The sequence below is a fragment of the Gopherus flavomarginatus genome, chromosome 14, assembly GCF_025201925.1.
Source record: "Gopherus flavomarginatus isolate rGopFla2 chromosome 14, rGopFla2.mat.asm, whole genome shotgun sequence".
Taxonomy (NCBI): domain Eukaryota; kingdom Metazoa; phylum Chordata; order Testudines; family Testudinidae; genus Gopherus; species Gopherus flavomarginatus.
This window is the reverse complement of record NC_066630.1, coordinates 42,466,859-42,492,211: the sequence shown is the minus strand read 5'-3', so window position 1 is coordinate 42,492,211 and position 25,353 is coordinate 42,466,859. Positions and strand designations below refer to the sequence as shown.

General features: G+C 51.7%; 1 pseudogene; it reads left to right on the top strand.

The window, feature by feature from the left end:
• Positions 1 to 139: 139 nt before the first annotated feature.
• Positions 140 to 25,353, top strand: LOC127034050 (C-factor-like; annotated as a pseudogene).

Genomic DNA, 25,353 nt, shown 5'->3' with positions numbered 1-25,353 from the left:
TGGGACTAGACACCTCCTGAGGTCCCTTCCAACCCTGATATTCTAGGATTCTATGATGGGTAACAAATACACAAATAAGATCTGTCTCATTCCATTAGATGGCAGCAGAGAGCTCATTCCCAAGCCCTAGCTTTATAAAACCCAGGTGCAGGGGGCGTGGGGGCCACAACTAGCCCAGCTCTCGCTGAGCACAGGCCCTGACAGCTGGGGCACCGGCAGGCGAGGACCATGGCTGGCTTTAATGTCCGCAGCGTTCTGGTGACTGGGGCCAATCGGGGAATCGGCCTGGAGCTCGTCAAGCAGTTTCTGGAGAAATCAAACCCACCCGAGTGGGTCTTTGCGACCTGCCGGGACCCGGAGGGAGAGCGAGCGCAGGTGAGAACGGGGCGAGGTGAGAGGGAGTTAGCTGTACCTGGTGGTGCGGAGGGGGGGAGAATCTGAAGAAGCCTTCAGCTCCGAGAGCAATGTGCCAGGGGAGGAGGCGACTGCAGACACGGATCCAGGCTGAGGGTTGTAGCTACACCCGAGCTAGCTTTCACAGAGGTAGCTCGAGTCCCGGAGCAGTGAGGATGCGGCAGCACAGGCTAGCCCTTGAGTAATTCCCCAGGGGCTCCTGGCCGGCTTGTACAGCTTCTACACGTTGTGATTGCGATGGAAACATACCCAGTACTGCCAGCCTCAGGAGAGACACAATCATGCGTCCGACCCCCAAAATCATGATACTTTTTAGAAAATCAGTTTTTTAGTCTGTCCTGTGACTTTGTAACTCCCCTCTATCCCTCTGTCAATGTGTGCGTGGATCATTTCAGGTGGAAAAGTCAATCTTTAATGCACACAAAATGCACGGCATTCCCTGGCTGCTCCGATGGCAACATCACTCCCCATCTTCCGCCTCTTTCCCCCTCACACAGGGGAACGGCCATCCATTTCCTATGGCTGTCTGACCCAGCAGCAGCACTTCTCTGCTCAGCCTCCACGGCACCACTTCCCTGACTCCCCCCTCCCTTGTCTGCCACTGCCCCAGACCCTCTGTCTGCTCTAGGGCCATGCTTACATAGAGGCAGGGCTGCTCTGTGTCCTCAGCCCCGAGGCTCTTGCACTGAGCTCTGCCCACATGCCCACCCTGGGAAACTGCAGAACCAGAGTTCCTTCTCGTATCATCGCCGAAACCCTCACTCACAACCAGTTCACGAGAGCTGGCAACACTGCCACACTCCCTTCCCCTGGCTCCTGAGCGAGGACTCCTCTTCCCCACAACTGCCCCATCTTAGGGGAGCTGCCCCAAACCCCATCCCTGTTTTCTGAACTACTCAGCCTCACACCTGCCCCCCATCCCCATATAATTCCTAAACCTGCTTCCTGCCCCCCAGTGCCCTGCTCCTCTCCAGGGTCCTCATTCACAATGTCCCAGCTGCTCCTTGCAGTTGCTGTGCCCTGTCCAGCCCCCGGCGTCACAGACTCCCAGAGCGCACGCAGGGAGAGGGCAGAGAGCACAGGTGTGTTACTGACAGGGAAGTGGTTTGTGTCCCTGACTTGATCGCACTGAGTTAGATGATGGCGTTTTAAATGCTCAGGAAACAGACAGACGCCTCCTACAGACCCGGAAAGCCAGAGCTGGGTGCTGCACGTGGGGGCTTTGCAGAGTCAACACAATAAGATACTGACTTGGCCCCAGGTAGCAGCAGGGAGCTGGACTCTGCCCAGCCTGGCCATCCCCAGGGGTGGCGACTCCCTCAATAATCATTGACTTTATTCTTTTCCAGTAATTGAAGAACTTGGTGTCCAGGCATCCAAACCTGGTGATCGTTGTGCTAGGTGGGTATCCTGCCCTGGACCCAGAGTTAAGGTTCCCTTCTCTGGATTATGTTGGTCCCCGTTCCCTGTCCCCCTCCATAGCCCCGTTCCCTGCCCTCCAGATCTCAGTGGGGAGAACAGGACCAGAGTCAATAATCACTCGGAGCCCACTGACTCCTTACTCAGCCCCAGAGAAGGTGGGTGTGAGTGGGGAGCCCTACAGAGGTCGGATAGACCTGGGTGGGCTGGGAAAGCCTCAGGACCACCACATGCCAGGTCCCCCGTGTGACAATCACACCAGGGGAGCTCTGTCATGCAGTCCCGCCTCTGGGATGGAGCTTCACACATCCAGCTGATCAGTTCTCTCACCTACAATGCATTCAAAAATAGTTTTAGATCATTCCAGTTCTTTGTCTAATGTAGATCAACTACACACATCTGAAGTATTCACTAATTACAATAAATTTGGGGTTTTTAAATCTACTACTAAGTTTGTCCAAATAACTAATAATTATTATTTTTTAATTTTCATTATCCTTTCCTATTGTTGCCCCAGTACAACTCCACTTCTCTGGACCCAGCAGCAACTTTTCCTCCCAACTTCCACCGCCTCTCCTACCTCTCATTCCGGCTGGAAGAAGCCCCTTGGTGCCTGGGAGTGGGGTGTGCTATGGGGTGACATGAGTGAGGAAGAATCATGCATCTGAACCCCCTGCTCTGTCTCTATAGAAGCTACAGACCCAGCCAGCATCAAGGCAGCAAGAACCAGAGTTGAGGAGCATCTGAAAGGCTCGGGGCTCAATCTGTTGATAAACAACGCTGCAGTGTTAAAGCTGAGCACACTAGAGTCTGAGACACCGGAGGACATGTCCCTGGTGTACACAACCAACGTGACAGGGCCCCTGCTGGTGAGCCAGGTAAGGGCCCTGACAGAGGGCAGGTCGCCAGCTGCACTGGGGTTACGGGATCTGGTTACAGGATCAATGAGCCAATCCGGGCAGGGCCCTGGGGTGGGGGCAGGGCCCATCCCACCTGAGAAATGGGCCCAGAGTCCCAGATCCACAAGTGGCCTAGGTATTGTGACGCTCCCGAGAGAGCCAGGGGAAGAGCGATGTGATGCACAGACCCAGGCACGTTATAAGAACGGCCACACTGGGCCCCCCTGTTGGTGACACAAAGTATTACTCTAGGTAAATTAAAAGGTAAAAGGCAATAAGGATATGGAATCTCCCTGTTTAGGCCTCAGATGAGCAAAAGTCCCTCCATGTTTAAACTCTAATTGACCTAACAGGCCAATAAATAGAAAAGGCCAGGTGCAACATCCGTTATCAGTTGCCATACAGCTCAAACCAGTATAAGGCAAAACTAATAAGGCCTGCATACTTTTGGCCGAGGTAAAGAAGATAACGTTTCACAAAAAAGAAAGGACAAGCTTGTAATTCAAAGGAGTGGACCTAACAAGATAGACCTGTAGTCTCCAGCTTTGATTAACTGTTTAGTGTAACTCCTTGATGTAACTGCTACGAGGGGGAAAAGGGGGAGGGAGGAAAGAAGGGACGGGCTTAGCTAAAAGTAAAGTATAAAAAGGTAAACTGCTTGTATTAGGTGTGCTGGATCTGAGGCATGCCAAGTCTCCCAGCACTGCTTTGAACTCAAATAAACTTGTGTTTTGCTTCTCCACCCTGGTGTGTTTATTGGCGCTAAGCACTCCGGGCACAAACCGCTGTTGCTTGCCTTGGGCAGCCTCTGTGCCTGCAACAGTTTTTGGCGTCCCTGGGTGGGCATCGAGGCTAAAATCAGCCTTACCTGGACCCCTCTCAGCGGCCGACGGATCGCGACGACGACCGACACCCAGCGCGCACCGGTGACTTCATCGGGGGCCTCGGCAAAGACGCGGTTTGATCTACCCCGAAGGGCACAACGGTGCAACGCGCTCGGACAGTGGAGAAGCAGCTGCGGGCAATGGTGCAAAACCGGTCCCTCCGATAAGGTAAAAACAGTCCAGTTGTCTGGATTTTTTCCTTTTGTCTGTTAGAACCTGGGAACGCCCAGTGTCACTCTAGGATATGGGGCAGAAACAGAGTACAGGCAGGGCACAGTGTACACCCTTAAAATGCATTCTAGCCAATTGAAAAGTGTTTAAATCAAATCCACTAACTAAAAGCAAATTTAAAAAATTCTGTACAGTAGACTGGCCTCAATATCAACTGGAAGGTCAGGAGAGGTGGCCACCAAAGAAATCTCCTAATTACAACACAATCCTTCAGTTACTTTTGTTTTGTCAGCGTACGGGTAAATAAAACGAACATATGTATGCACAGCTGTTTAGGTTGTTAAAAAATAAATCAGATCTTTTGCAAAAGTGTAATCTGACTCCGGCAGGTCCGGTAGTTGCTACTGGTATTCCCCAGAACTCCCCTCCGATTGTAATAACAGATTCAGTGTCCCCTTTGGCTGTAACACCCCCACCGTATAACGAAAAGGTGCCTAAAGCCCCAGGAAGTGTCCCCTGGTGGGACTCTATCCATTAGTTACAAATGCCAGGTTAGCATGCGTGCCAGAGAGAGATGATGAACAGGCTACTATCCTGCAAGTTTACAACCATGTCCCTTTTAGCCCCGTGGAACTGGCAGCCTTTATAACACAGGCTGGGAAATTTTCAACAAACCCAAGCCAGTTTATCTCAGTTTTTAAGGGGTGCCTAGCTAGTCACAAGCCTGACTGAAATGACTGTCAAATCCTTCTAAGAACCCTGTTGTCTAAAGTAGAGCGGAATCAGGTTATAGCTAAGGCAAGGGAGGAAGCACAACAAAAACATAAGCATAACCTACATGCTCCCCATCCTGATGTGGCGGTTCCCGGGGCTGATCCCGGGTAAAACCCTAATACTGACCCGCAATTCACCCTCCTCACTTCCTATAAGAATTTAATTTTATATGGTCTCCAGCACTCAGTGGTTAAACACAATAACTGGGCCAAGCCCTATAAAATCGTGCAGGAGTCAAAGAAAAGCCCAGTTGCCTTTTTGCAGCATATTCGGAATACAATCCAGCAACATACTAATGCAAACCCCAATAACCAGGCAACTTAGGACAATTGTCAAGGGCATCTTTACTAGCCGTGCAGCCCCTAATATTAAAAAAAAAATTACAAAAAAAGGAGGATTTAATGGGCATAACCATGGCACAAATTCTAAAAACGGCCAATAAGGCTTATAGCCTTAAAAAAGAAAAAAAAAAGTTAAAATAATGGTTGCAGCAGTACAGGCTGGTGGCAAAAGGTTTCAGGAAGGTGGTAGGGGCTGGGGAATGAAAGGCCATGGGCGTGAACGCCCTGGTTCGCAGGAAAGGAGTCTGGGTTGCAACCAGTGTGCTATATGCAAACAGAAAAAACACTAAAAAAATGAGTGCCCCGAGAGGGAAAGTACCCCTATAATGGCAGCAAAAAATCAAGACTAGGGGTGTCAGGGGAGTCGGACCATCCTGTCCCCAAAACCCCGAGTAAAAATGCGGGTAAAAAATTCAGAAATAAACTTTCTAATAAACTCTGGAGCAGCACAAACTGCTGTAAACCAACCCCTTCAGCTGCCAGTGGCAGATTCTCTCACAGTAGTGGGTGCTACAGGAAAAGGAGCTGAGTGTCCAGTGTATGCCCCAGTGGAATGTGCCTTGGGAAACAGAACTATATCTCACAAGCTGGTCTACCTCCCTGATTGCCCAACACCCCTGCTAGAACGGGATCTGCTTTGTCGCTTAGGAGCCACCCTGCATTTTACCCAAAACAAAATAACCCTTACCTTACCCCCCGAGAATGCCTGGGTAATGGCCCTTGCAATTAAACCTTCAGCTATGCAAGCCCCAAAGTGAAGCCAGTGAAAGGACCAAGTGTACCCCTTGGTATGGGCATCAGGGGTCCCAGGAAAGGCTACCCATCAAACCCCCATTAATGTTCAGCTCCTGCCAGGGAAAGGTCCGGTGCAAATCAAGCAGTATCCAATCAAAAGAAAAGCCAGAGAGGGTCTGCAGGAAACTATAAACCGCTTTCTACAGTGTGGTGTGCTTCAAAAATGTCAGTCAGCTTGAAACACCCCCATCCTGCCTGCGCAGAAGCCCGATGGCAGGTACCGGCTAGTGCAGGACCTAAGGGCAGTTAATGAACGAGTTAAAACTCTGCACCCCCTGGTCCCAAACCCCTATACACTGTTGGCCTCTGTAGGGGGACAGTACACCCATTTTCAGTTCTAAATTTAAAAGACGCTTTCTTCACAATTCCAGTCAATACTGCATCTCAGGAAATTTTCTCCTTCGAGTGGGAGAACAAAAAAAGGGTTAAAAAGCAGCTCTGCTGGACAGTGCTAGCCCAGGTGTTGAAAAATTCCCCCACCCTTTTCGGTCAAGCCCTGGCTAAAAACTTGAAAAAGTGAAACAATGAGAATAAAATTCTCCTCCTGCAATATGTAAATAACCTGTTAATTGCTGCTGTGGGTCTCAACCTGTGCTTTAAAGCAACTGTGAGCCTTTTAAACTTTGTTGAACTCCGGAAATATCGGGTAGCAAAAAACAAGGCTCAAATTGCTCTCACAAAAGTGCAGTACTTAGGATTTCACCTAAGGCAGGGGGAGCGTCAGCTTTCAAACAAAAGAAAAAAGGCTATCTGTCAAGTGCCTGTCCCAAACAATCGTAAAGGGCTCATGGCATTTCTGGAAATGGCAGGCTTCTGCAGGATATTAATCCCTGAATTCGGACTGTGGGCAAAACCACTGTACAAGTGTGTTAAGGAAGCGAACCACAACCCCTTTCACTGGTTCCCAGAAGCTAACAGGGCATTTAAAATTCTAAAAGAAAAACTAATAAGAGCCCCAGCCCTGGGTCTACCAAATCTCTTTAAACCGTTTCAGCTGTATGTGCATAAAAGGAAAGGAGTGGCTCTGGGAGAGCTTACTCAGTTGTTAGGCACCTGGAAGCGTCCCGTGGCTTACTTTTCCAAACAACTGGATCAGGCTGCCAAGGGGTGGCCGGCGTGTCTATGAGCAGTCGCTGCAACTGCCCTAGTCCTTAAAAAAGCTGAAAAGCTAAATTTGGAAGGAACTGTGCAGGTCTATACTCCCCACATGGTACAAGCCCTGCTGGATGCCAAAGATGGTCTCTGGCTCACACAGGCTCGGGTGGCTCGGTATCAGGCTAACCTTTTGGAAAACCCCAAAGTCACCCTGCAGGCTTGCCCCTCCCTTAACTCAGCCACCCTGCTGCCAGAAACAGAGGAGCAGGAACATGACTGTTTAGATGTCATAAATGCCCAATACTCCAGCCACCTGAACTTAAAAAATCAACCACTCCCAAATGCAAATTAAGTGGTACACCGACTGTTACAAATGGACAGAGGAGGGCGGGCTATGCTGTTGTAACTCTCCACGAGACAGTGGAAGCAGAAAGCTTGCCTGCCGGGACATCAGCCCAGCTGGCTGAACTAGTAGCCTTAACCCACGCACTTGAGCTGTCAAAAGGGAAAAGAGTTAACATTTTCACTGATTCCAGATATGCCTTTGGAGTGCTACACGCTCATGCAGGTCTGTGGGAGCAGAGGGGAATGCTGACCGCCCAGGGCTCTCTGGTCAAGCATGGACCCCAGATTCTCCAGCTTCTGGAAGCAGTACAGCTCCCCTCAGCGGTAGCAGTGATACACTGCAAGGCTCATCAAAAAGAAGACCATGATGTAAACAGGGGCAACGCCAGAGCGGATAGGGAGGCCAAGCAAGCTGCTACCCTGGAACCACTGAAAACTAAAAATGCCCAGATGCATGCCCTCATCCCATTGGTAGGGGAGCGCCCAGCCCCTCAGCACTCTCACGAGGAAAGAAACCTGGCCGACACACTTGGGCTCCAGGAAAAAAAAGAAATGGCTTCACTCCATGGAAAAAAAAATCCTCGTACCAAAAAGCCTAATGCGGCCAGTGCTGCAAAGACTACATCAAACCACTCACGCTGGCAAAGTGTCTCTGACCCAGCTTGTAAATAAATATTTCCTAACCTCTGGACTCAGACCTCTGGTCTCCCAGGTACAGGCCAAATGCTTAATCTGCCAAAAAAACAATCCCAAACCAGGACTTTCAGTGCCACCTGCTACTCTGGAACCCACCCCGGGCCCAGGACTGGTCTGGCAAATAGATTTTACTAAGTTCCCTCTTACTCAAGGGTACAAATACCTCCTCGTCTTAGTAAACCGATTCAGCGGATGGCCCGAAGCCTTCCCATGCCAAAATAATACTGCCGAAACAGTGGCTTTAAAGTTTGTCAAGAAAATCATTCCTCAATTTGGACTTCCCCAGTGAATAAAATCTGACAATAAACCACACTTCACATCAAAAATCATTCAAAGTATCTCGGATGTCCTACAGGTCACCTAGAAGCTCCACACTCCATGGCGACCTCAGGCCAGTGGAGTAGTAAAACGCACCAATCAGACAGTCAAGCAACATCTCTCAAAGGTCTGCCAGGAGGCCTCTCTTCGGTGGCCTGATGCTCTGCCCCTTGTTTTACTCCGTGTCCGTGCTCTCCCAAAGGGTAGATTAGGGCTTAGTCCCTTCGACATTATGTTTGGAAGGGCATGGCCTATAAATGGTACACCGGTTCTGTTAGGGGAGTGGGAAGTAGAATGTAGTTTCTTGTCTCAGTACGTGCTCTCTGTCTGCTGTTCTCTGTTCTCTTCACAGGTACACCAAAAATTTGCAGCCTCTCCTGTCATAAACAGATAGCTAAGGGTTAATGTCTCTTTCACCTGAAGCACCTGACCAGAGGACCAATCAGGAAACCGGATTTTTTCAACTTTGGGTGGAGGGAATTGAGTGTCTAAGTCTTTTGTCTGCCTGCCTGCTTTCTCTGAGCTTTGGAGAAGCAGTTTCTACCTTCTAGTCTTCTGTTTCTAAGTGTAAGGACAAAGAGATCAGATAGTAAGTTATATGGTTTCTTTTCTTTGGTATTTGCATGAATATAAGTGCTGGAGTGCTTTGATTTGTATTCTTTTTGAATAAGGCTGTTTATTCAATATTCTTTTAAGCAATTGACCCTGTGTTATATCATCTTAATACAGAGAGAACATTTGTATGTATTTTTCTTTCTTTTTATATAAAGCTTTCTTTTAAGACCGGTTGGAGTTTTTCTTTACTTCAGGGAAATTGAGTCTGTACTCACCAGGGAATTGGTGGGAGGAAGAAATCAAGGGGAGATCTGTGTGTTGGATTGCTAGCCTGATTTTGCATTCCGTCTGGGGGAATAGGAAAGTACTTTTGGTTTCCAGGATTGGGAACGGAGAGGGGAAGTCACTTTGGGTAGTTTCACAGAGCTTGTGTCTGTGTATCTCTCCAGGAGCACCTGGAGGGGGGAAGGGAAAAAGGATTATTTCCCTTTGTTGTGAGACTCAAGGGATTTGGGTCTTGGGGTCCCCAGGAAAGGTTTTTCAGAGGGACCAGAGTGCCCCAAAACACTCTAATTTTTTGGGTGGTGGCAGCAGGTACCAGGTCCAAGCTGGTAACTAAGCTTGGAGGTTTTCATGCTAACCCCCATATTTTGGACGCTAAGGTCCAAATCTGGGACTAAGGTTATGATATGAGTGGCAGCAGGTGGGATGTAGACAGAATCCAGAAGCCAGTAGGAATATTATATTTTTCTTTTCTCTGCTAAGGGCTTTTTAGCAGAGAGAAACAGTTGGTTTTAAAAGAGAACCAGAGAGAATTTTTTTTTTCTCTGCTCTCTCTGGCAGTTTGTGGCTTGCATGTTAAGCAAGAAGCCATTACCAAACTGTTAAGGGTCTTTTGTCATGCAATAGCCCTCCCATTAGGAGGCAAGTACCAGCACTTATATGCATGCAAATAAAGTGGTTTTTCTGGTTTCCCTTCATTGAACATTAGCTAGAGAGAGAAAGGGAAAAAAGCACTGTTGCTAGGCAGACTTCAGGAGGGAACAGAGCCTGCAGTTCAGAAGATAAACACCGGAGGGCACCCCAACACAAGAAAACAGGAACCATGACTTCTAAGGCAAAAATTGAGGCCGAAGAACAAATCAAAGAAGCTGAACACAGGCGAGAGATGGAGATGAAAGAAAAGGAAGAAAGCATGAAACTGGCAGCCTTCCAAAGAGAACAGGCAGCCCAAGAGGCAGCACACAAAAGAAAACTAGAAGAAGAAGAGGTAGCCTACCGAAGGAAACAAGCAGAAGAAGAGTTGGCCCACAGAAGGAAGCAAGAAGAAGAGGAGGCAGCCCACCACCGAGAAATGGAAAAACACCAAAAAGAAATGGAAAAACAACAAAAAGAGAATGAAGAGAAGGAAAAACAGAGAAAACATGAACTGGAGTTGGCAAAAGCTGGGCTGCCTGTGCCAGCCAACCCTAACAACCCGGCGCCAAATATTGCTCCACAGCACAGGAAATTTCCCACCTACAAGGCAGGTGATGACACCGAGGCCTTCTTGGAAAATTTTGAAAGAGCCTGTCTTGGGTACAACATCCCCGAAGACCAGTACATGGTAGAATTGAGGTCACAGCTCAGTGGACCTTTAGCAGAGGTGGCAGCTGAAATGCCTAAGCTGCAAATGAATGACTATAAACTTTTTCAAACCAAGGCCAGATACCGAATGGGAATAACCCCAGATCATGCCCGTCGGCGCTTCAGAACCCAAAAGTGGAAACCAGAGGTGTCATTTCCCAAACACGCCTACTACATTGCAAAAAACTATGAGGCCTGGATAACAGGAAACAACATTCAAACCTTGGAAGAACTGAACCTCCTCATACAAATGGAGCAGTTCTTGAATGGTGTTCCTGAAGATATCACACGGTACATACAAGATGGAAATCCCAAAGATATCGCTGAGGCGGGGGAGATTGGAGCCAAATGGATGGAACTGGCAGAAAGCAAGAAAGCTACTGTCAAGGGGAACGATTACCCCAGGGGGCACACAGACCATAAACCCTACAACCGAGGGTTTATGGTCTGTGTGCCCCCTGGGGTAATCGTTCCCCTTGACAGTAGCTTTCTTGCTTTCTGCCAGTTCCATCCATTTGGCTCCAATCTCCCCCGCCTCAGCGATATCTTTGGGATTTCCATCTTGTATGTACCGTGTGATATCTTCTACTACGACGGGAAAAAAGACCCGAGGACAGCCAAAGACCCCACATACCACCCAAGTAAAGCCACAGATACCCTACCCTTCAACCTCACCAGTCTCCAGTAACTCACCTCGGCCCAGTGACCCATCAGATGAAAGATGCTTTAAGTGTAATGAACTGGGACATATCAAGGCCAAGTGTCCCAAGAACACCATGCGAGTGCAATTCATTACACCACCATCACACCAAAGATCCCCAGGCCCGGATGCCTCTCAAATACCCTTGGAGCGAAGGGAAAATTTGAGAGTGGGCTGAAAGAAGGTTACTGCGTGGAGAGACACGGGGGCACAAGTGTCAGCTATCCACCAATCCTTCGTTGACCCCAAATTCATCAACCCAAAGGCCAAAGTTACAATTTACCCCTTCATGTCACAAGCTGTAGACTTGCCTACAGCTCAACTGCCTGTCCAGTACAAAGGCTGGTCAGGAATGTGGACTTTTGCAGTCTATGACAATTATCCTATCCCCATGCTACTGGGGGAAGACTTGGCCAACCAGGTGAGGCGGGCCAAGAGAGTGGGAATGGTTACACGTAGCCAAACCAGGCAAGCTTCCAGCCCCATTCCTGTTCCTGAGCCGTCCACAGAGGCCCCGTCTGTGTTACCAGAGACCCAGACAGAGGTAGTAGACCCGGATTCCATGCCAACCACTGAAACGGCCACAGCACCTCCCGTCGCAGGCCCGGAACTGGAACAGCAACCAGCACCAGCCATTGCAACCCCATCTTCAAACTCAACGCCAGAGGGCGCCAGCGAGCCAAAACTGGCAGAAGCAACAGACAGCCATACCCAAAAGGCTCAGCCAGAGCCTGAAATACCCTCAGGTGCACCAGCGGAGAGCGGTTCACCAGCAACGGAAACAACCCCATCACCTACATCGCTTCCAGAGGGACCAAGCCCAAGTCCACAGTCTGAGGAAGAACTGGTGACCCCAGCCTCAAGGGAACAGTTCCAGACTGAGCAGGAAGCGGATGACAGCCTTCAGAAAGCTTGGGCGGCGGCACGGAGCACCCCACCGCCTCTCAGCTCTTCTAATCGATCCCGGTTTGTTATAGACCAAGGACTTTTATACAAGGAAATTCTTTCTGGTGGACACCGGGAAGAATGGCAGCCGCAAAAACAGTTGGTGGTTCCAACTAAGTACCGGGGGAAGCTCTTAAGCTTAGCCCATGATCATCCCAGTGGCCATGCTGGGGTGAACAGAACCAAGGACCGGTTGGGGAAGTCCTTCCACTGGGAGGGGATGGGCAAGGACGTTGCCAAGTATGTCCGGTCTTGTGAGGTATGCCAAAGAGTGGGAAAGCCTCAAGACCAGGTCAAGGCCCCTCTCCAGCCACTCCCCATAATTGAGGTCCCATTTCAGCGAGTAGCTGTGGATATTCTGGGCCCTTTCCAAAAAAGGACGCCCAGAGGAAAGCAGTACGTACTGACTTTAGTGGACTTTGCTACCCGATGGCCAGAAGCAGTAGCTCTAGGCAACACCAGGGCTAACACTGTGTGCCTGGCCCTAACAGACATCTTTGCCAGGGTAGGTTGGCCCTCTGACATCCTTACAGATTCAGGGTCTAATTTCCTGGCAGGGACCATGGAAAAACTGTGGGAAACTCATGGGGTGAATCACTTGGTTGCCACCCCGTACCACCATCAAACCAATGGCCTGGTGGAAAGGTTCAATGAAACTTTGGGGGCCATGATACGAAAATTCATCAACGAATTCTCCAATAATTGGGACCTAGTGTTGCAGCAGTTGCTGTTTGCCTACAGGGCTGTACCGCATCCCAGTTTAGGGTTTTCACCATTTGAACTTGTGTATGGTCACGAGGTTAAGGGGCCATTACAGTTGGTGAAGCAGCAATGGGAGGGGTTTACGCCTTCTCCAGGAACTAACATTCTGGACTTTGTAAGCAACCTACAAAGCACCCTCCGACACTCTTTAGCCCTTGCTAGAGAGAACCTAAAGAATGCTCAGGAAGAGCAAAAGGCCTGGTATGACAGACATGCCAAAGAACGTTCCTTCAAGGTAGGAGACCAGGTTATGGTCTTGAAGGCGCAACAGACCCATAAGATGGAAGCATCATGGGAAGGGCCATTCACGGTCCAAGAGCGCCTGGGAGCTGTAAACTACCTCATAGCATTTCCCAATTCCTCACTAAAGCCTAAAGTGTACCATGTTAATTCTCTCAAGCCTTTCTATTCCAGAGACTTACAGGTTTGTCAGTTTACAGTCCAGGGAGATGATGCTGAGTGGCCTGACGGTGTCTACTACGACGGGAAAAAAGACGGTGGCGTGGAAGAGGTGAACCTCTCAACCACCCTGGAACGTCTGCAGCGGCAACAAATCAAGGAGCTGTGCACTAGCTTCGCCCCATTGTTCTCAGCCACCCCAGGACGGACTGAACGGGCATACCACTCCATTGATACAGGTAATGCTCACCCAATCAGAACCCCACCCTACCGAGTGTCTCCTCATGCCCAAGCTGCTATAGAACGGGAGATCCAGAACATGCTACAGATGGGTATAATCCGCTCATCTACCAGTGCATGGGCATCTCCAGTGGTTCTGGTACCCAAACCAGATGGGGAAATACGCTTTTGCGTGGACTACCGTAAGCTAAATGCTGTAACTCGTCCGGACAACTATCCAATGCCACGTACCGATGAGCTATTGGAAAAGTTGGGACGTGCCCAGTTCATCTCTACAATAGACTTAACCAAGGGGTACTGGCAAGTACCGCTAGATGAACCTGCCAAGGAGAGGTCAGCATTCGTCACCCATGCGGGGGTGTATGAATTCAATGTCCTTCCTTTCGGCCTTCGAAATGCACCCGCCACCTTCCAGAGGCTGGTAGATGGTCTACTAGCTGGACTGGGAGAATTTGCAGTTGCCTACCTCGATGATGTGGCCATTTTTTCAGACTCCTGGCCCGAACACCTACTACACCTGGAAAAGGTCTTTGAGCGCATCAGGCAGGCAGAACTAACTGTTAAGGCCAAAAAGTGTCAAATAGGCCAAAACAGAGTGACTTACCTGGGGCACCAGGTGGGTCGAGGAACCATAAACCCCCTACAGGCCAAGGTGGATGCTATCCAAAAGTGGCCTGTCCCAAAGTCCAAGAAACAGGTCCAATCCTTCTTAGGCTTGGCCGGGTACTACAGGCGATTTGTACCACACTACAGCCAAATCGCTGCCCCACTGACCGACCTGACCAAAAAGACCCAGCCAAATGCCGTTAAGTGGACTGATGAGTGTCAAAAGGCCTTTATGTCTCAGTACGTGCTCTCTGTCTGCTGTTCTCTGTTCTCTTCACAGGTACACCAAAAATTTGCAGCCTCTCCCACTGAACAAACCTATCCACTCCCTGCAGCCAGGTAACTCCGTCCTCGTTCATACCTGAAAAAACAAGCCTCTCCAAAAAAAGTAAAAAAAACCCCACCGTCCTGCTGACCTCCCACACAGCGGCCAAGGTTAAGGGACATAAAAACTAAATCCACCGCTCGAAACTAAAAAAAATGCCAGCTCCTGAGCAGTGGACCGTCCAGCCAGCACCAAAAACTGCCAGCAACAATCTGGAACTTAAACTGTTGTTTAAATGACATAAGGGCCAAGCCTCACCCTCTCCAATCTCTTAGGCCCTTATATGCGTAAAAGCCCTTTAGTGTGGTCTCACATCCTCCTATTTGTCGACCACAATATTGCTCTTTTCACCAGCGGTGGGCAGTGCACGTACTGGTACACACAGTACACAGGGGCCCCAGCCAAAGGGTTCACGGGTTCTTATCACCCTGCTTACCTCCTGTGGGTCCCACCTGGGTACAGGTTCGTGAGCAGCCCCGCTATTATTTCCACCCTACCGGTACAAAATAATAAATGCAGTGTTTCCCCTTTGGGTGCCCTGATTCCCTTCCCCGAAAAAACCCTAAAACCTGGTTATGTTTGTTTTCAAAGGGCCGGCCTAACTTGTTGGCCTGGTCCCTCCTGTTCTTAATTTGCCTGCTATTAGTAATTGTTATTTTATAAATATTTGAAAAATTGTAGTTGTTAGGCCCTAAGGTCACCTACTTGGTATGGGTCCAGGTCCAAAGTCTGCCATAATGTTACTTTTTGCCATGGGAGCACTTTTCTTGTTAGTCCCCGCTTCCCTCCCAGCCCATGCGGGGTAAAAAAAAAATCTCATTAACCTGAAAACAAACACCTATAAAGCCTTAAAAATTGCCTTTGCCCAAAAGTTTAACCTTTCTAACTGCTGAATATGCTCCCAAATCCCGCACCATGCGGCAGGATTGCCATAAAAAGCAGTTCTCCAAAATTGGTCGAATATTTGCCAGGTATGGCAAAGCATTAATGGCTCTCAATATCCCCCACTCATCCCAAGAATTGCCCCTGAATGGCCTACTCTAGCCACAAACTGTTCCAAGGAAGCCCAGTTTAGCCTCACCAATTATCCTTGGAAGCCCATCTGGAACAGCGCTGTTATCCCTCAGCCCATCAGGCTTTGTGCCGTTCCCCCTGGCCTTCTCTGTCGTGTGCAAAATAGGACGGCCAACCACACATGGTTTGCAGGTAACAGCACCTGTCAATATTATTTAACCCCGACCACTAATGTGCCCATTCCAGTTTATAACAGCTCCGAACAGAACTCTGAAAATGGGTTTGCATATTGAACCCCTGCAAAAACTGCACAAATGGCTCAGGAATATAATGGCTTATTGGGCAATGGCCTGCTCTATCACATATGTGGTCAAAACGCCTATAAGTGGCTCCCTCATAAGTGGTATGAAAGCTGTTACCTGAAATTCCTTGCCCCTCCGTTGCGGGTCCTGGCCCAAGCCCCGTATGGCCGCCCCAGACGGCGCAGGTCGCTGTACGCCACCCCAAAGCCCATTAGTAAGGAAAACAGGCTTGGTATGATCCTCCTTCCATCATATGGGGTGGAACAACTGGCCCAACTCTACCAGAGGCTTTCTGTGTTCCTCACGAAGTTTGCCAATAACACCCTGACTATAAAAAAAGGCATCAGCTCTAAGCTTTATCAGCTCCGACTGCTGGCCCTGCAAAACCGCCAGGCCCTAAATTATGTTCTGGCTTCACAGCGCAAAGTGTGTGCCCTTATTAAAAATAAATGCTGTACTTATGTCCCAGAAAATGCACAGGACATTAACAAACACATCCTGTCGGCAAAACAAGCTTTAAAGCAGTAAAAGGCCCAAGAAAGAAAACCTGTCACTTTTAACTTCCTCTAAAGTTCGTTGCCCAACCTGGGAGGAATAGGAGGGGGCCTCATGCGGCTCCTCCTCACGGGGGTAATGCTGTGCCTGGTCACCCTCATCCTAATTGCTTGTTTTAAAATGCTCCTCCGTAAGCCTTGTGCCCCCCGTACCCTAGAACTCCCAATGTACCCTCTTATTAGTTACCTCAGCTCCATGGCATTTAATCATATCTTGTCCGCAAAGTATAAAAAAACTCAGCTAAAAGCTTGTTAATTATTCTCAAAGGAGGGAATTGTTGGTGTCACATAGCATAACCCTAAGTAACTTAAAGGGTAAAAGGCAATAAGGATATGGAATCTCCCTGTTTAGGCCTCAGATGAGCAAAAGTTCCTCCATGTTTAAACTCTAATTGACCTAACAGGCCAATAAATAAAAAAGGCCAGGTGCTTCATCCGTTATCAGTTGCCATACAGCTCAAACCAGTATAAGGCAAAACTAATGAGGCCTGCATACTTTTGGCCAAGAAAAAGGAAATAACGGTTCACAAAAAAAAAAGGACAAGGTCGTAATTCAAAGGAGTGGACCTAACAAGACAGACTTGTAGTCTCCAGCTTTAATTAACTGTTTAGTGTAACTGCTTAATGTAACTGCTACGAGGAAAAAAAGAGGAAAAAAAAAAAAGGGACAAGCTTAGCTAAAAGTAAAGTATAAAAAGGTAAACTGCTTGTATTAGGTGTGCTGAATCTAAGGCGTGCCAAGTCTCCCAGCACCTCTTTAAGCTCAAATAAACTTGTGTTTTGCTTCTCCACCCTGGTGTGTTTATTGGCGCTAAGCACTCCGGGCACAAAACACTGGTGCTTGCCTCGGGCAGTCTCTGTGCCTGCAACACCCCCAGGCGCCTGTCTCACTCAGGGGCCCAGGGAACTTTTCCAGCAGAAATTCAGGCTCCCGCGGGATGAGGTGGTGATGGTTTCCAGTGTATCCTTTCTCTGTGACAAATAGTCCCTAGTGGAATCGTTAGCCAGCATGATGGAAAGGGGGTTTTCGGGTGAAGGGCCCCTCCTGTGCAAACTGCATCTCTCGCTGGTTAGCTTCAGTCTCAGGCATAGGCAGCGAGTTCCATACCCATGTGGTGCCCGGGCCCCAGCAATATTCAGAGCCAGGGGCCCAGTTCCAGCAATATGTGGGGCCGGGTGTCCCCCCACACCTGTGGCCCCCCCATGTCTCCCCCGAGTGTCTCATGGCCCCGACTTGCTGCCCCTGACACCCTTTCTGGCCCAGAGCAGAGCATCACTGACTGTCTCTTCCCTGTGCAGCTGCATGTTGCCTCCCTGCAGCAACTGCTGCGGCAGGGTCCTAGCGCCCCCATGTCCACTGCCAGGGCAGACTGACTCTGAGCCTGCCCTTCCCCCTCAGACGCTTCCCTTTTCCAGCAGGACACTCCACCAGCACAGCCCCCACCCCGCCTGCAATCACCGCTCCTGCCCCATGCAAGGAGGCAGCCCCATCCCTCACCCCCAGTGAGGCTACAGTGACTGTGTGCTCCTGGGGGAGGGCAGGGAAGGGGGGATCCTCCCCCAGAGCTTGCTGCTGCTGGCAGGGAAAGGGCTGGGGGAGTCCTCTTCTCTGGCCCATGTCCCGGAGCAGCCTGCCTGCACCCCAAACTCATCCCCAGCTCTGCCCCACCCCAGAGCCCACACCCCAGCCAGAGCTTTCACCCCCACCGCATCCTCAACTATCTTCCAAACCCTGAGCCCCTCTAGCACCCCAAACACCTTACCCCCAGTCCCAGCCAGAGCCCTCGCCCCCCACACTCCTCCTCTTAGTCTGAGCCCCTCCCACACCCCAAACCCCTCATCTGCAGCCACAGCCTTCACGCCTGCACCCCATCCCTCTGCACTCCTCCCATCCCCAAACTCCCTCCCAGAGCCTGCACCTCAATCCCCTGCCCCAGCCTAGGACCTGCACCCCAGACCTCCTCCCTCACCCAAACTCTCTCCCAGAGCCTTGGGCAGGTTGGGGGCGGACTTTGGGGGGGCAGAGTTTGGGCATTGGTGGGTTCTGGGCACCCCCAAAATTTCTACAAACATGCCATGCCTTGTCTCATGTGCCTCAGCATCTCTGGTCCCTTCTCCCTCTACCTTTTCCTTCCCAGCAGCAGCCCAGCCTCCCTTAGGTGTGATTCACAGGACAGGCTAACTTTGCTGTGAAGTGAGTGCAGTGTGTGCTGAGCTGCAGCGCACCAGCTCCTTTCCCTATCACTCCCCAGCAGTGGTGGCTGACTGGGCCAGGGGATGGCCAGGGCAAGCCAAGAACCTGTCTCAGCTGCAGGGACAGCTCTTGGGACTCACTCTGAATCTCTGCTCCCGTCCCCTTGGGAGCTCGTCCTCAGTTCCATGGGTGAGAGGCAGGGGAAGAAAGGAACCCGTGTCCGGAGCATAGGGCAGTGTGAGGCAGAGACGCCCAGGCTGTCAGGCTGGAGAGGCCCAGCTGATGGGGCTGTTAGAGGCAGTGTAGCAGGCAGGGTTTGTGTAGCCGAAGTGGCAGCTGGTCTAGCCAGCCCTTGGCTGGAACGGGGTGAGAGGAGACTCGGCAATGGCGCTCCCCCGGCACTGACTCTCCTTGGCTGTCATAAGGGGTGTAGAGGTATGAAAGCGGGGGTGTATGTCACATTTGGGTCCATGGGGCAGAATGGCCAGGACTGGCTGCTCTGAGGTCCTTGTGCTCCATTCCCTTCCCTTCCAAATCAAACCATTTAACACAAGTTCAGCTTCTCACTTGTGGCCTTTTCCCCAGCCCAGGGTCTGCTGCAGGGACCTGGCTACCCCTACAGGGCTCCTGTCCACAGCTCACGTGCCTGGGCCTCCAGCCAACCCTCTGTGCTTTCTTCTCCTTCCCAGCCTGCTCCCAGCAGCACTGCACCGACCCTGTGTCACACATGAACCGGCTGCTTTCCCCTCCCGGAGCCTGCCCCCTCCTGGCTTTCTCATGCTCAGGAAGGCTCCTGTGAGGACCATAGAATCATAGAATATTAGGGTTGGAAGAGATCTCAGGAGGGTATTTAGTCCCATCCCCTCCTCAAAGCAGGACCAACCCCAACTAAATCACATCCCAGCCAGGGCTTTGTCAAGCCTGACCTTAAAAACCTCTAAGGATAGAGATTCCACCACCTCCCTAGTTGACCCATTCCAGTGCTTCACCACCCTCATTATGAAATAGTTTTTCCTATTATCCAACCAAAACCTCCCCCACTGCAACTTGAGACCATTACTCCTTGTTCTGTCATCTGCCACCACTGAGAACAGCTGAGCTCAATTCTTTCTGGAACCCCCCTTCAAGTAGTTGAAGGCTGCTATCAAATCCCCCCCTCACTCTTCTCTTCTGCAGACTAAATAAACCCAGTTCCCTCAGCCTTTCCTCACAAGTCATGTGCCCCAGCCGTCCCATCATCCAGATCATTAATGAAGATATTGAACAAAACCAGGCCCGGGACCAACTCCTGGGGCACTCTGCTTGATACCGGCTGCCAACTAGACATGGAGCCATTGATCACTACCCATTGAGCCCGACGATCTAGCCAGCTTTCTATCCACCTTATATTCCATTAATCCAAATCCATACTTTTTTAGCTTGCTGGCAATAATACCGTGGGAGACTGTATCAAAAGCTTTGCTAAAGTCAAGGTACATCATGTCCACCACTTTCCCTATATCCGCAGAGCCAGTTATCTCCTCATAGAAGGCAATCAGGTAGGTTAGGCATGACCTGCCCTTGGTGAATCCATGTTGTCTGTTCCTGATCACCTTCCTCTCCTCCAAAAGCTTCAAAATGGGTTCCTTGAGGACCTGCTCCTTGATTTTTCCAGGGACTGAGGAGAGACTGTACTTCCCCAGATTCTCCTTCTTCCCTTTTTTAAAGATGGACACTATATTTGCCATTTTCCAATTCTGCAGGACCTCTCCCCAGCACCACGAATTTTCAGAGATAATAGCCAATGGCTCTGCAATCACATCAGCCAACTCCCTTAGCACCCTCGGATGCATTAGACCCGTCCCCATGGACTTGTGCACGTCCAGCTTTTCTAAACAGACCTTTACCTGTTCTTTCAACACTGAGGGCTGCTCACCTCCTCCCCATATTGTGCTGCCCAGTGCAGCAGTCTGGGAGCTGACCTCGTCTGTGAAGCATTGAGTACTTCAGCTTTTTCCACATCCTCCAGCTTGCCTCCCTCATTCATTAAGGGTCCCACACTTTCCCTGACCTTCTTCTTGTTGCTAACATACCTGTAGAACCCCTTCCTGTTACCCTTCACATCCCTTGCTAGCAGCAACTGCAGTTGTGCTTTGGCCTTCCTGATTACACCCCTGCAGGGGATCTCCAAACTGTCTGATCTCTGCCCCGCAGCTGCAGCTGATCAGCCAGAGATGGGGCTGGGCCCAGTTCCCCTTAGTGGACCTGTCACCCTCTCACAGGTTCCTTTCTCCTAAGCTGACCCTGTGGGTGCTCTTTTCTTCCCTCCCACCAGGCTCCTTCCCCTCACTTTGCCCTGTGCAGGCCCCACTGACGGTGGATGTGAGTGTCTGAGGGATCCCCACACTCTCCAAGGAGAACGGGGCCTTTGTGAGCTGGGAAGGGAAAGTTCTTCCCTGGTGAGACGCCCCCTGGCCATGAAACAGGAGCCCTGGGCCAGGCCGTTCCATTGACTGTGCTGTCAGCCATGCATGTGTCCTCAATAAACCCACTGTTCTAATGTGACAGCCGTGCCTGGCCCTGCCTGGCCTGGCCTGGGCTCCACAGGCTGGTTTTGTGCCATTTAGCCAGCCTGAAAGCTGGGCAAGCACTAACCCCCCTATTCCCAGCAGAGCGGAAAGACTGGACTCCCAATGCCGGGGCTGTGCTGGTGCCAGGACCGTGGCAGGTGAGATCAGGGCAGCTCAGCACCCAGAGAGCAGCAGGAGCCAAGTGGTCAGGAAGCTGGTTTCAAACTTCCTGCTGAAAGAGTCTGCCAGACAAAGCGGGCTGCAGGGAGCCAGCGAATGGAAGGGACGGGCCCAGAGACGCCTCTAGAGAGCAAACTGAAATAGCAGCTGCTGCAGGGGAACCGGGGCAGCCCTAAGTGTATGGAGAGCAGAGCCCGGGCTCAGTACTACAGCAGAGCCAAGGGGCTGAAGTGAGAGCGGGAGCTACGGGCAAGGCTGCTCTGGCTCCCTGGAGACCTGCCGATGAAGGAGGGGCTGGCAAGGCTGGGGAGAACCATTCTCTGTCCAGTGCAGCTCGGCTCCTGTCCGGCAGTCTGTGGGGTTAGAGCCGCTCTCTGCCTGGCTACAGCTGGCTGCCAAGGACATCGGGCCAATAATCGAGCACCTCTCCCCTGTAATGTCTCTGCCCAGCGCCTCGCCCCTGACACCAGGTAGAGCGTCCATGCCAGGCAGCTCCTCGACCTGCCCACTTTGGTGCAGCCCCTCTGGCTTCTGGGCTGGGAACTAGACACTGGCACTGGCAGGTCTCCAGTAACCTGTGTTATTTGTCATGGTATGAATGATACCTTGGGGCCTCCTTTTCCCAGTGAAGCTTGGCGCCCCAGGCATCAACCCCACAGCTCCCATTGGTCATGGTTCCCACCCAGTGGGAGTTGTGGAGTTGTCATTTGGGCAGGGGCAGTTCATGGAGTCTCCCTGGCTGCCCAGGTGCCTAGGGGTTGCAGGAACCTGGTAGCCACTGCTGGCAGCTGTGCAGAAGCAGGGAGCCCTCCAGGCCCCCACTGTGCTGCCGACTGGACTTTTAATGGCCCAGTCGCCAGTGCCGACCGGAACCGCCAGGGTCCCTTTTCGACCGGACGTTCCAGTTATCCAGTCTTCATCCCAGTTTCAGCTGGGCACAGCCCTACCTCCCTGAGGGACTGTCTTTCTGCTTCCCAGCACCTCCTCGCATCCCAGTGGGCCTTATTCTCTTGTCCCCTACAGCAGCCCCATTCCCAGCACTCACAGGCAGGGACACATACCTCGAACTCCTGGGTGCCAGCGGTGGGGTGACAGACCTCAGGGTCTCTGCAGGAGCACACACCGCAGCTGCGCCTAGCCACAGGAGGAGCGTGAGGAGCTGCAGGGTATGGACAGAGACCTATGGCAGTTCTTGCCTCTCCCTGCTACAGGCAGGTGGAGGGTCCATCACTCCCCAGTCCACTCTTACCCGGCCAGGCTCCAGCTTCCAGTCGGGCCAGAGGGCAGGACCTGAGGGAGAAGAGGAAGAGCAGGGGATTGGGTCCATGGCAAAAAGTGGATGAGCCAGACCTGTCCACTTTCAAAAGTGGCAGGGCCACGCCCCTTGGCGTTCTCTGTTCCGGTGCCACTGCCTCACAACCCGGGCTCCTTTCTCCTAAGCTAACCTGGGAGTGATCTTTTCTCCCCATTGCCCAGGCGTTCCTGCCCTTGCTGAAGAAGGCTGCCCAGGGAAGCAACCAGAAAGGGCTGAGCTGTAGCAAGGCAGCCATTGTCAACATGTCCAGCGAGGCTGGCTCCATCCAGAATGTCTTTATCTGGCATTTGGGCCAAGCTATCGCCTATCGCTGCAGCAAGATACAGGACATGCTCAGTGTCACTCAGTGCTTTCCCCATGTTCCCCGCCCTCCTGCCCAGCCCTTCTAGCTTCCACTGCTGTGCCAGGTGGGACCAGCTGTTGTTCAGCTGCCTGGAATTCAGGTCAGCTCCGGGATTTCCCCTCAGTGAGGAACCTTCCATCGTGTGTATCCCATCAGGGAAATCCCCACACTGGGAGGCGCATGGGGCCCCTCAGCCCTACACTAGCCAGTCTTGGCAGAGACAGGGGAGGGCCACTACGGAGCTATTAATTATAGCCCTTCCTAGGGGCAAATACACCCAGTTGAGAGACCGTCACTAGGTTTAAATGGAGGGGAGCAGATCCTCTTCTGCCCCTGGTGAAACCTTTGGGGGAAAACAAAGGAGAATCGATGCCACATTTACACTTCCCTCTGCCACCCAATGATCATGCAAAACCTAGAGCAGCCTCAGCACTGCTCTAACTTGTACTCAGTTGTCACAGCCCCCCTGAAGCTATGTAGTAGCTGTGGATGATCGAAGTGCAGCTACATCCCCTTCCCCATGGCCATGCCCCTGAGAGGACCTTGTTGTCCCCATCGAGCATCAGAGACTGCAGCTCACACCAGGGTCCTCAGCCGCTTGGCTGTCTCTCCTTTCCCTTCCCTCAGGATCTGGGGTCATTTCCTGTAGGGCTCATTCCCCATCCCCACATACTGTTGTCTCTGCTCATGATGTCTTGCCCACAGGCTGCTCTGAACATGCTCACCAAGTGCCAATCCTTGGGGTATGGAGGAGACGGGATCCTGAGCATCACTGTCCATCCTGGCTGGGTGCAGACTGACATGGGGAGCTCACTCTCCCCCAAGGTAGGTACCTCGCTGGCAGAGGCCGATCATCGCTTCATGTCATGGGGAGATGTTCATCGTAGGGGGAATGGTTACGCAGTAACCTGTCGCCCCCTCCACTTTTGACCTGTATGGAAGAAAACTGTCGCAATGAGCCTGTCATCAGATCCCACCTCCTGGGGATTCAGCACTGTGTCCTGAGCATTGACCCCCTCTTGCTACTTCCTTCGTTCCTCTGGCTCCTGGCTTCACAAAGCAAATGTCAGCAGAGCTGCTGCTATGGGGCGCTGGGGGAGGTGGGACCTGGTCATCATGGGCATCTGTATGCAGGAATCTGCATGGGGATCCTGCCCCAACTCCCCACCCAGCATCAGGGGACAGTGACCTGGGTTGGCCTCTCATGGTTTTGGCTGGCCCCATGGAGATCCTGGCCTCACCCATGGGCACCTAGCGGCCTGGACCTGCACCAGGCCAGATCTGATAGTTTGGGCCCGATTTTAAGCCCAGCTAGACCCGAACCAATCCAAGAATGTCAGGTTGTTTTCAAACCAGATCCAATCTGAACCTGACACTGCCCCTGAATTTCTGTCTATATCACTTCTGCCACCTTGTCCTTGGGGCTCGGCCTGGTGGGGGCTTCCCCTTCACACGCCCCATGCCAGCCCCCCATCTCCAGCTGCCTCACGCCCGTGGGATCAGCATGCCCTGCTCATGCCAGCCACCACCGCCTCGCTGTGCAGTGTGTGCTGCCGGGAGAGAGGGGCTGCCAGTAATCAGTAATCAGCACACTCGCTCCACAGCATGCATAGCGCAGTGAGGCGGTGGTGGCCAGCAGGAGCACAGAAATGCAGCCACCACCTCACCAATCCTACGGCAGAAGAAGGTAATGAGAGACCCCAGACCCCAGTCAGAGTGTGTCAGGTTGTTTTCAGACTCCACCTGACCCAAGTCTGACACCTGTAGTTGTGTCCCGTCAGGTTCCAGTCTGGTTGCAAGACTCTAGACACCTTCCCCTGGGCCAGCCCTGGAGCCGATCCTGATCTTTCCCCTGGGCACATGGTGTCCTTGGCCATCCCCAGGGCAAGTTCCTCCCCCTCATTCTCCTTTGCCCCATGCAGGCCCCACTGACAGTGGATGCAAGTGTCCAAGGGATCCTGAACGTGCTCGCGACGCTCTCTGAGAAGGACAATGGGGCCTTCGTGAGCTGGGAAGGGAAAGTTCTTCCCTGGTGAGACACCCCCTGGCCACACGACAGGAGCCCTGGGTCAGGCCGTTCCAGTGACGACGCTGTCAGCCGTGCCCGTGTCCTCAATAAACCCAGTGTTCCAATGCAACAGCCGAGTCTGAGCCCTGCCTGGCCTGGCGTGACAGCCACAGGCTGCACTACGGGTGGAGCTGCCGTGTGGGGGGCGGCTCTATGTGGTAGTTCTCACTGATTCCTCCCACCACAGCCAAAGCCCAGAGCTGGCCTGTGTGGGAGGAGCTGAGCAGCTGCTGGATGGAGAAGGGTGAGCAGGCCCCCATCTGGGGAGAGCCCAGTTCACCCAGGAACAGGAACCACACTGAGCAGTCACTGCCTCAGGGAAGAGATCCCATGGAGACCCCACCGGACATTACACACACCCCTTCCCCCACACTAGTGCAATGTATTGACTTAGCCAGGCTGAGATATACAGGCCAACGCTCTGTAACCTGATCCGAGATGCCCCTACGCCCAAAACAGCACAGAGGGCACTGGGAAGGGGACAGCCAGGAGCCGCTGGCTATATCAGCTCTTTTAATTCATGGG